Genomic DNA, 10,983 nt, shown 5'->3' with positions numbered 1-10,983 from the left:
AGCCAAAGGTATATATGTAATGTGTATTTTGTATACTGTGATGTGCCGTGTGTATTTCGAGGTTGTGATTGGTGGGCTGTGTATAAATGATTTCTTAAATGTAGTAAGCAAAATTGTGATTGGCGGAGTTAGCAGGAGCCAGCGCGGGGCTCACGGCCGCCAGCCAATACCACCACTCGACGCATCTCGCCTTGGACCAGCTGATTAAAGCCTAGATAAGTTCCAATGTTATTTTCTACTCTCCGCAAATTTTTTACTAGCAATAATTTCTACGCCAAGTGTGGGTGACGACGGCGGGATAATAACTCTTGAAGGGCCTTGCGGTGGAATAAAATGTGTTAGTGTGTATGTGAAGTGTTGAGCGGCGAGTGTGGAAGGAGTTTGTGGGTGTTATGAAGAGTTTGTGATCGGGAGCGAGGAGAGTAACACCTATCATAGCAGTGAGGCTCCACCACTACCCGGGAATAAGCGTGTTTTATTACCTCTGAGGCCGAAATGGACGCACTTGGTGAGTACAGAGACTTTGTGGGGTGCAGGGTGAGAGAGGGCGAGGGCTGGACGGGGCGGGGCAGGGCCGCGGGGGCAGATATTGGTGCGGGAGTACAGGCCGCCGCCACTGGGGGTATTGACCATATCACATACACCTCACCTCCAATGGCGAACACAGGCATAGTAGTTACTTAGGAGAGGAGCCAGGGGGGCGTGGGGCCGGCGAGGGACTGTTGTGGTGAGGAGGAGGGCGCGGGCATGTGATGGGCAGCCGGCCGGTGAGGCTTCCACCTCCCTATGATCTTATTACACCACACCTCCAACACCACGTCAACTCCTCTCTCCCTTGTGGGTCACTGCCTCCAGGGTGGTGAGTGGTGTGGTGGTGGTTAATGGTGGTGTTGGGGTGGTGTGGTGGTTAACGGTGGTGTTGGGGTGGTTAACGGTGGTTAATGTTGGTGGTGTGGTGGTGGTGTGGTGGTTAATGGTGATGGTTAATGGTGGTGGTGTGGTTAATGTTGGTGTTGTGGTGGTTAATAGTGTTTTGGTGGTCAGTGTTGGTGGTGTGGTGGTTAATGTTGGCGTGAACAGTGTTGGTGGTGTGGTGGTTAATGTTGGTGTTGTGGTGGTGATCAGTGTTGGTGGTGTGGTGGTTAATGTTGGTGTTGTGGTGGTTAATGGTGTTGGTGTGGTTAATGTTGATGTTGTGGTGGTCAGTGTTGGTGGTGTGGTAGTTAATGGTGGTGTGATCAGTGTTGGTGGTGTGGTGGTTAATGTTGGTGTTGTTGTAGTGGTTAATGTTGGTGTTGTGGTGGTTAATGTTGGTGGTGTGGTGGTTAATGGTGGTGGTGGTGTGGTTAATGGTGGTGGTGGTGTTGTGGTGGTTAATGTTGGTGTGATCAGTGTTGGTGGTGTGGTGGTTAATGTTGGTAGTGTTGTTGTGGTGGTCAGTGTTGGTGGTGTGGTGGTTAATGTTGGTAGTGTTGTGGTGATCAGTGGTGGTGGTGGTGTGGTGGTGCGGTGATTAATGTTGGTGGTGTGGTGGTTAATGTTGGTGGTGTGGTGGTTATTGTTGGTGTTGTGGTGGTTGGTGTAGTGGTTAATGTTGGTGGTGTGGTGGTTAATGTTGGTGTTGTGGTGGTGTTTGGTGTGGTAGTTAATGTTGGTGTTTGGTGTGGTGGTCAGTGTTATTGTTAGTCCTGGATTGTACCTGGATGGAGTTCTGAGAGTTCTTCTCCTCAAGCATGGCCCTGGCTTTTGGTGGTTATGGTGGTCAGCGTTGTTGTAATGGTAGTGTTGTTGATTTGGTGGTAGTGGTTGGACTTGTTGTGGTGGTGGTAGGTCTTGTTGTTTAGGTTGTGGTGGTTGTTGGTCTTGTGGTGGTGGAGGTGAACTGGTGGTCTGTATTGGCATTGTGGGCGTTGAAGGCATAAACATTGGTGTTGGCCAGTGTTGATGAGGTGGTGGTCAGTGTTGTGGTCAGTACTCCTCTTGCTGTATTTTCCGGGGGATGGGGCATGGCTCTCTGGTCCTTCCTCTGAACACTTAATCACTGCACTGCTCTGCATTAAAATATAACACCCTCCATGGTGTGCCGAAAATAAACACTTTCAAAAATTTTTTCTTTTATATTCTTAAAATGCAGTCTGTGATCACGGGAAAATAATAAAAAAAAATGTATGTGACATACTTTAGCCGTGATGGAACTGGAAAGTTGAGTAAATTATGGGCCCTGCGCGATTGGGCACTCTGGGTCAATGCCCCGCCACCCTGTGGGGGCGGCAGTTTCTGTGAATATAATGTTTCACAATTATTTTGATGTTTCTCTTTTTTTTTTTTTTTTGCTGTAATATTATTCAGAAGTGTGTAATTTGTTGAATTTATATAGTTCAATGTGGAACATCGCTATGCTCAAAATTATGGGGCTCATATATACAGTATTATATTCTACGATCAGTCAAACTTTTTGCTGTTATTACACTATACACACACACACATTGTATATACCTATCTACATATGTGTTCATCATAACGAATCGCTAAGTTGGTATGGTGAGCCCAAAAACAAGAGTGGGCTGCCACACTAAGCCAGCCCCTCCCAAACTCCTTCAACACCTAACGTGCCAAAATTACTCCCATAGAATACTGTTTGTGGTTTTTATTACACTATACACATTATAAATATGTATCTACATGTTTTATTCACCATACACTGCTGACAAGTCACACACCAGCCAGCAGACGACACTAGGAGAAAACTACCTCCCTCACCAAAATGGCTCCTCCTAACATACTCCTTTTCCTGTTATTACACTATATACACACACACGTTATATGTAAGTATCTGTGTGATACTTATATACTCAGCTGTGGTGCTGTTTCAATCTTGAACAACATTGATTCACTGATATTTGAACATTGTGCACAGCCATTATCACACTCGGGTTCTTCTATAATACTATCGTGGGTAAATAATACGTCACATAAATATTTTTACATTATTAGAAGATGCTGTGGTCACAAGCTGAACAGCAGTGCTTTTAGCTCATGCTGTGTGCGCCAGCCTTGGTTGCTCACTCAGTACTAAGGCTCTCACCCGGGGAATGTTTGGCACAATTTTTTTTTTTAAATGGCATCTGTATACAAGAGCGCTGAGGAAGCTGATGTGAGCCCCGACTAGCCACGGGAGTTTTGAATACTACGCTGTACTACGAGTGCCCTGAGGTGCCTTGTGCACCACCGATCTAGTGCCTCAAAGCGTGTTGTGCAGTACAGTGGTTAATCAACTGGTGTATAGATTCCAGAGCCTATTGGCTTTATTATACCTACATTTAAAGTTGTATATGAATTATATCTATATTTAAAGCTGTATATGGAGTCTGGCTCCCACCACTTCACTTCGTACTGTACTTCATTTATTCACTACTGGCACTGAAAACATTCTGATGCATGGGCTGATTTGGGTACTAGTTTCCATCTGTCCTCCATATTTGTATATTACTCCAAGCTAAAATGGTTTGTTCATGTCTGTCCTTTCTATTCCCTTGAGTATTATCAATATTGTAATCGGGTCGCCTCTGTGTCGTCTCTTTAAGCGACGTAAGGTTTAACACATGTAGTCTTTCCTAATAGGACATACTACCACTCAGCTCTGGGACTAGTCCGATGGTATATTTTTGAACTTTATTCAGCTGTTTTTTGTTTAAGATAAAGACTCCATGCTGGTGCTGCATATTCCAGAACAGGTGGGGGAAGGAGGGGGGGGGGAGTTTACCCAGCAGTACCTAGGTTCCTTCCCATCTCTTCCCAACTTTCTTCATTTCTTGCCATCTCAAAAAATGCAAAGACACCTATGGATTCAGCAAGCCACTTTTCACCAATTAGTAGGAGGGATCACTAAAATATGCCCTATCCCCTCTCAGTAGGACCAAAAGGACCAACCCCTAATCACCCTGTAAGTTCCCCAAAGTTGATTTGTCAACACAGATCAACTCTGGGGAACTGATATCAAAGACAGTACAATACAGTATTGTAATTAAAACCTAAAGAAAACAGAACCTTTACCTAATTTATGATTTGTAAATATTGTACCAGATTTTTTACAGATGACACGGTATACTGTACAGATTTTTTAGACCGATAATTTACCATGTATCATTGGAGAAAAAAAAAAATAAAAATGTTGAATTCTTTCATAACCAAATTAATGTGAAGCCAGTGTGACTCGTTTAGCACAGAATTGTCAACATTTCATACAGGGCTATGGGACAAGAACAAAAACATTGTAGGATGACACTGGGGTAGACACGTAAAAAGGTGCATTGTGAATAATGTGGGTGTCTTGAGACTGGTGTCAAAATGGACCACATTTCTGTCATCTGAACACCAAAATCAAGCACTGGACTTGTCTCTCTCACACATACATTATTCAGTGTATAATATCAAACCTAAACAGTCGTTAGAGTCCAAGGCAAGGCACCAAACATGGGTGTTAGATTTCTAGTCTTTAGGTGCATATGAAGCAAAAAATGAAAAGTAAACCAAACATGAATGTGCCACTGAAGATTACTCATGCACCCTGACCCACAATATTAAATCCTAATGCTCAATGGTTCCTGAGAAACTAGGAAAAGAATTTCATTATTGTGACACCTGCATGCTCCTGGATGTTAGCCTCTTGACTGGGCTGAAAATCTATGAACTATGAAGATTATTCTAGGGGGTTTTGCTGAAGAGTATGAAAATGAAGGGAGGTAAAATACTGTATAGATGTTTATATACTTGGTTATACCAGTATATAGACATTGCAGATATAGCATTTATTCCAGTTTAATTTTATAGAATGCCTCTTTGATTTCATATTGTAAATTTTACAATTATCCAATTATTGTACTTTACAGTACTTAAAAATTTTGGACTCGGAGACCATAAACAAAACTCTTAAGTGTCTGTCTCATCAAAGCTGTATCACAATACCAACAGAGGACACCATTGACTGCTGCCACCACTACCAACAATAATAGCCAATATCTAATCTATGTGAATGACTTAAAGGGGGGGGGATAGATTCCTTCCTCCCAATATTTACTGACACTGTAAAATTCTGAGGATAAATACAGTGGAAGACTGCATGAAATCAACATGAAGCAAACATTTACCCTGTATTTGCCTAGTTGTGCTTGCGGGGGTTGAGCTCGGCTCTTTGGTCCCGCCTGTCTGTCAGTCAACTGGTGTACTGATTCCCGAGCCTGTTGGGTTCTTGTCATATCTACATTTGAAACTGTGTATGGAGTCTGCCTCCACCACATTATTGCCTAATGCATTCCATTTGTTAACTACTCATGACAGTAAAAAAGTTTCTTCTAATGTCTATGGCTCATTTGAGTACAGTACTCGGTCCCTTGTGCATGTACCACCTGTGTTTAAGGGGGCGTATTACCCTATTTTTAAATGTTTATCGACCAAACTTTTTTTTACTTGTTGTATATAAGAAGGGCTGCAACTGTTCTACGTTTCAGTATCGCACCCTAAATAGAAAGGGAGGGATTTTTTTCAACGAATTTTACACGTTTTCAATAAAACTCTACAACCACAATTTTCAAATGAAATTATTTCTATGACAATTAGCATCTATTACATTAGCATATAATAAAGGATTTGTATAAAAAGGTTTATCCAAAATATTTTTAGTTTTACTAATACAAGTAGTCAAAGTTCTCCCAAAATATATGCCAAGATTTCATGTTTGCAAATATTTATAAAATCAATAAATGAACTTAGGAATAAAGTGTTCTATAAGTTTATTAGAAACGTTAACTGTACATATAAGGTGTAAATTTCATGTAAGTTGAAAAAAATGAAAGAGGAGAGTTAATTTTGTTACTTGACAATAAATGAGATCAAACATTCTACCACCTGTGGTTGAAGTTGACTTCAACCAATTTCCTCCAAAATTTGCACCCTTGCAGATAGGCTTACGTTCTGTAAGGTTTATAAGTTTCATGCAAATCGGCCGATATAAAATGAGAAAAAAAAAAGAAAAAACTTTTTTTTTTATTTTTTTTTTGGCATAAAACTAAATACAGTACAGTGGTACCTCGGATTACGAGTGCCCCGGGTTACGAGCAGGATTTGCTCTGAAAATTTGTACCAGGTTACGAGGGTTGCCTCAGGATACGAGTTGATACGTGTACGGGACGACCTAGCGCTTGGTGGCACGGCGATCGCTGCCGAGTTTGCCAGCGACTATCCCGCCTGAGTTCTTCACAAGGATTTACCGCTTATTTTCGGAGTTTTTGCTATTTGAGCATAAAATTTGTAATAATATACATCGCAGTGGGTCCCAAGAAAACCAGTGGTAAGGTTCAAGGCAAGAAATCGCATGTGAGGATGACAATAGAGGAAAAGCAAGAGATCATTCGGAAGAATGAAAATGGTGCACGTGTTGTTGAACTTTGTAGGGGGAATTTTGTCTCCCCTCCCCCTGCTCGGGGGTTTTCTGGGGGAAGCCCTTACGGCTCCCCGGAGCTAACTACCCACAGAGGAAAACCAGAGGGACTTACCTTACTTATAGGGAGCCGGTCGGCCGAGCGGACAGCATGCTGGACTTGTGATCCTGTGGTCCTGGGTTCGATCCCAGGCGCCGGCGAGAAACAATGAACAGTGTTTCTTTCACCCTATGCCCCTGTTACCTAGCAGTAAAATAGGTACCTGGGTGTTAGTCAGCTGTCACGGGCTGCTTCCTGGGGGTGGAGGCCTGGTCGAGGACCGGGCTGCAGGGACCCTAAAAAGCCCCGAAATAATCTCCCTCTCCTCCTCCCCCCTGCTCTCCTTCTCCTCCTCCCCCCTGCTCTCCTTCTCCTCCTCCCCCCTGCTCTCCTTCTCCTCCTCCCCCCTGCTCTCCTTCTTCTCCTCCTCCCCCCCCCTGCTCTCCTTCTTCTCCTCCTCCCCCCCCACCTGCTCTCCTTCTCCTCCTTCCCCCCCTGCTCTCCTTCCCCCCCCTGCTCTCCTTCTCCCCCCTGCTCTCCTTCTCCCCCCTGCTCTCCTTCTCCCCCCTGCTCTCCCTCTTTCTCCCCCCTGCTCTCCCTCTTTCTCCCCCTCTTTCTCCCCCCTGCTCTCCCTCTTTCTCCCCCCCCCTGCTCTCCCTCTTTCTCCCCCCCCCTGCTCTCCCTCTTTCTCCCAACCCACCTGCTCTCCCTCTTTCTCCCAACCCACCTGCTCTCCCTCTTTCTCCCAACCCACCTGCTCTCCCTCTTTCTCCCAACCCCCTGCTCTCCCTCTTTCTCCCAACCCCCTGCTCTCCCTCTTTCTCCCAACCCCCTGCTCTCCCTCTTTCTCCCCCCCCTGCTCTCCCTCTTTCTCCCCCCCCCCCTGCTCTCCCTCTTTCTCCCCCCCCCTGCTCTCCCTCTTTCTCCCCCTCCCTGCTCTCCCTCTTTCTCCCCCCCCTGCTCTCCCTCTTTCTCCCCCCCCTGCTCTCCCTCTTTCTCCCCCCCCTGCTCTCCCTCTTTCTCCCCCCCTGCTCTCCCTCTTTCTCCCCCCCTGCTCTCCCTCCCCCCCTGCTCTCCCTCCCCCCCTGCTCTCCCTCCCCCCCTGCTCTCCCTCCCCCCCTGCTCTCCCTCCCCCCCTGCTCTCCCTCCCCCCCTGCTCTCCCTCCCCCCTGCTCTCCCTCCCCCCTGCTCTCCCTCCCCCCCCTGCTCTCCCTCCCCCCTGCTCTCCCTCCCCCCCTGCTCTCCCTCTTTCTCCCCCCCCTGCTCTCCCTCTTTCTCCCCCCCCTGCTCTCCCTCTTTCTCCCCCCCCTGCTCTCCCTCTTTCTCCCCCCCCTGCTCTCCCTCTTTCTCCCCCCCCTGATCTCCCTCTTTCTCCCCCCCCTGATCTCCCTCTTTCTCCCCCCCCTGCTCTCCCTCTTTCTCCCCCCCTGCTCTCCCTCTTTCTCCCCCCCCCTGCTCTCCCTCTTTCTCCCCCCCCCCCTGCTCTCCCTCTTTCTCCCCCCCCTGCTATCCCTCTTTCTCCCCCCCCCTGCTATCCCTCTTTCTCCCCCCCCTGCTCTCCCTCTTTCTCCCCCCCCTCCTGCTCTCCCTCTTTCTCCCCCCCCCCTGCTCTCCCTCTTTCTCCCCCCCCCCTGCTCTCCCTCTTTCTCCCCCCCTGCTCTCCCTCTTTCTCCCCCTCCCTGCTCTCCCTCTTTCTCCCCCCCCCTGCTCTCCCTCTTTCTCCCCCCCCTGCTCTCCCTCTTTCTCCCCCCCCTGCTCTCCCTCTTTCTCCCCCCCCCCTGCTCTCCCTCTTTCTCCCCCCCCCTGCTCTCCCTCTTTCTCCCCCCCCTGCTCTCCCTCTTTCTCCCCCCCTGCTCTCCCTCTTTCTCCCCCCCCCTGCTCTCCCTCTTTCTCCCCCCCCTGCTCTCCCTCTTTCTCCCCCCCCTGCTCTCCCTCTTTCTCCCCCCTGCTCTCCCTCTTTCTCCCTCCCCCTGCTCTCCCTCTTTCTCCCTCCCCCTGCTCTCCCTCTTTCTCCCCCCGTTGCTCTCCCTCTTCCCCCCCCCCGTTGCTCTCCCTCTTTCCCCTCCCCCCCCCTGCTCTCCCTCATTCCCCCCCCCTTGCTCTCCCTCATTCCCCTCCCCCCCCTGCTCTCCCTCTTTCCCCTCCCCCCCTGTTCTCCCTCTTTTCCCTCCCCCACTGCTCTCCCTCTTTCCCCTTCCCCCCTGCTCTCCCTCTTTCCCCTTCCCCCCTGCTCTCCCTCTTTCCCCTTCCCCCCTGCTCTCCCTCTTTCCCCTTCCCCCCTGCTCGCCCTCTTTCCCCCCCTCCCCCACCCGTTGCTCTCCCTCCCTTTTTATCTCTCCCTTCCCCTCCCCTCTCCCCCTCTGCATCCCGACACGCTCGCTCCCCTCCCTTCCCCGTATCTCACCTTTCCCCTCTTTACCCTCCCTATCTCACCTTTGCCCCTCTTACCTTCCCTGTCCCCCCCCCCTCTTTTTCCACCTGTATATTTCTCCCCCTTGCACTATCTCCCCTCTCTTGCTCTTCCTTGGTGTTAGGTGGTGTGACAATATAATCCCTGGTGTTAGGTGGTGGGTGTGACACTAGCCCCCAGTGTTGGGTGGTGGGGGTGTGACACTAGCCCCCAGTGTTGGGTGGTGGTGGGTGTGACACTATCCCCCAGTGTTGGGTGGTGGGAGTGTGACACTAGCCCCCAGTGTTGGGGGTGTGACACTAGCCCCCAGTGTTGGGTGGTGGTGGGTGTGACACTAGCCCCCAGTGGTGGGTGTGACACTAGCCCCCAGTGTTGGGTGGTGGTGGGTGTGACACTAGCCCCCAGTGTTGGGTGTGACACTAGCCCCCAGTGTTGGGTGGTGGGGGTGTGACACTAGCCCCCCAGTGTTGGGTGGTGGTGGGTGTGACACTAGCCCCCAGTGGTGGGTGTGACACTAGCCCCCAGTGGTGGGTGTGACACTAGCCCCCAGTGGTGGGTGTGACACTAGCCCCCAGTGGTGGGTGTGACACTAGCCCCCAGTGGTGGGTGTGACACTAGCCCCCAGTGTTGGGTGGTGGTGGGTGTGACACTAGCCCCCAGTGTTGGGTGGTGGTGGGTGTGACACTAGCCCCCAGTGTTGGGTGGCGGGGGTGTGACACTAGCCCCCAGTGTTGGGTGGTGGTGGGTGTGACACTAGCCCCCAGTGTTGGGTGGTGGTGGGTGTGACACTAGCCCCCAGTGTTGGGTGGTGGTGGGTGTGACACTAGCCCCCAGTGTTGGGTGGTGGGAGTGTGACACTAGCCCCCAGTGTTGGGGGTGTGACACTAGCCCCCAGTGTTGGGTGGTGGTGGGTGTGACACTAGCCCCCAGTGGTGGGTGTGACACTAGCCCCCGGTGTTGGGTGGTGGTGGGTGTGACACTAGCCCCAGTGGTGGGTGTGACACTAGCCCCCAGTGGTGGGTGTGACACTAGCCCCCAGTGTTGGGTGTGACACTAGCCCCCAGTGTTGGGTGTGACACTAGCCCCCAGTGTTGGGTGTGACACTAGCCCCCAGTGTTGGGTGGTGGGGGTGTGACACTAGCCCCCAGTGGTGGGGGTGTGACACTAGCCCCCAGTGGTGGGGGTGTGACACTAGCCCCCAGTGTTGGGTGGTGGGTGTGACACTAGCCCCCAGTGTTGGGTGGTGGTGGAGTGACACTAGCCCCCCATTGTTGGGTGGTGGTGGTGTGACACTAGCCCCCAGTGTTGGGTGTGACACTAGCCCCCAGTGTTGGGTGGTGGTGGTGTGACACTAGCCCCCCATTGTTGGGTGGTGGTGGTGTGACACTAGCCCCCAGTGTTGGGTGTGACACTAGCCCCCAGTGTTGGGTGTGACACTAGCCCCCAGTGTTGGGTGGTGGTGGTGTGACACTAGCCCCCAGTGTTGGGTGGTGGTGGTGTGACACTAGCCCCCAGTGTTGGGTGGTGGTGGGTGTGACACTAGCCCCCAGTGTTGGGTGGTGGTGGTGTGACACTAGCCCCCAGTGTTGGGTGGTGGTGGGTGTGACACTAGCCCCCAGTGTTGGGTGGTGGTGGTGTGACACTAGCCCCCCAGTGTTGGGTGGTGGTGGTGTGACACTAGCCCCCCAGTGTTGGGTGGTGGTGGTGTGACACTAGCCCCCCAGTGTTGGGTGGTGGTGGTGTGACACTAGCCCCCAGTGTTGGGTGGTGGTGGTGTGACACTAGCCCCCCAGTGTTGGGTGGTGGTGGTGTGACACTAGCCCCCCAGTGTTGGGTGGTGGTGGTGTGACACTAGCCCCCCAGTGTTGGGTGGTGGTGGTGTGACACTAGCCCCCAGTGTTGGGTGGTGGTGGGTGTGACACTAGCCCCCCAGTGTTGGGTGGTGGTGGGTGTGACACTAGCCCCCCAGTGTTGGGTGGCGGTGGTGTGACACTAGCCCCCAGTGTTGGGTGGCGGTGGTGTGACTAGCCCCCAGTGTTGGGTGGTGGTGGTGTGACACTAGCCCCCAGTGTTGGGTGGTGGTGGGTGTGACACTAG

At 50.9% G+C, this 10,983-nt stretch overlaps 1 protein-coding gene across 2 annotated transcripts in view; it reads left to right on the top strand.

Moving 5' to 3' along the window:
• The first annotated feature begins 259 nt into the window (after positions 1–259).
• Positions 260–10,983, top strand: part of LOC123775136 (chromodomain-helicase-DNA-binding protein 6) — a 141,022-nt gene continuing 130,298 nt past the window's right edge. Inside the window, exon 1 of one of the 2 annotated variants that reach the window (XM_069319176.1) lies at positions 260–508. The gene's annotated coding sequence lies outside the window, so the exon portion shown is untranslated. The remainder of the gene's footprint in view (positions 509–10,983) is intronic. The other variant, XM_069319175.1, reaches the window with a different exon arrangement.

The sequence above is a fragment of the Procambarus clarkii genome, chromosome 92, assembly GCF_040958095.1.
Source record: "Procambarus clarkii isolate CNS0578487 chromosome 92, FALCON_Pclarkii_2.0, whole genome shotgun sequence".
Classification (NCBI taxonomy): domain Eukaryota; kingdom Metazoa; phylum Arthropoda; class Malacostraca; order Decapoda; family Cambaridae; genus Procambarus; species Procambarus clarkii.
This window is presented reverse-complemented; position numbering and strand designations above follow the sequence as displayed.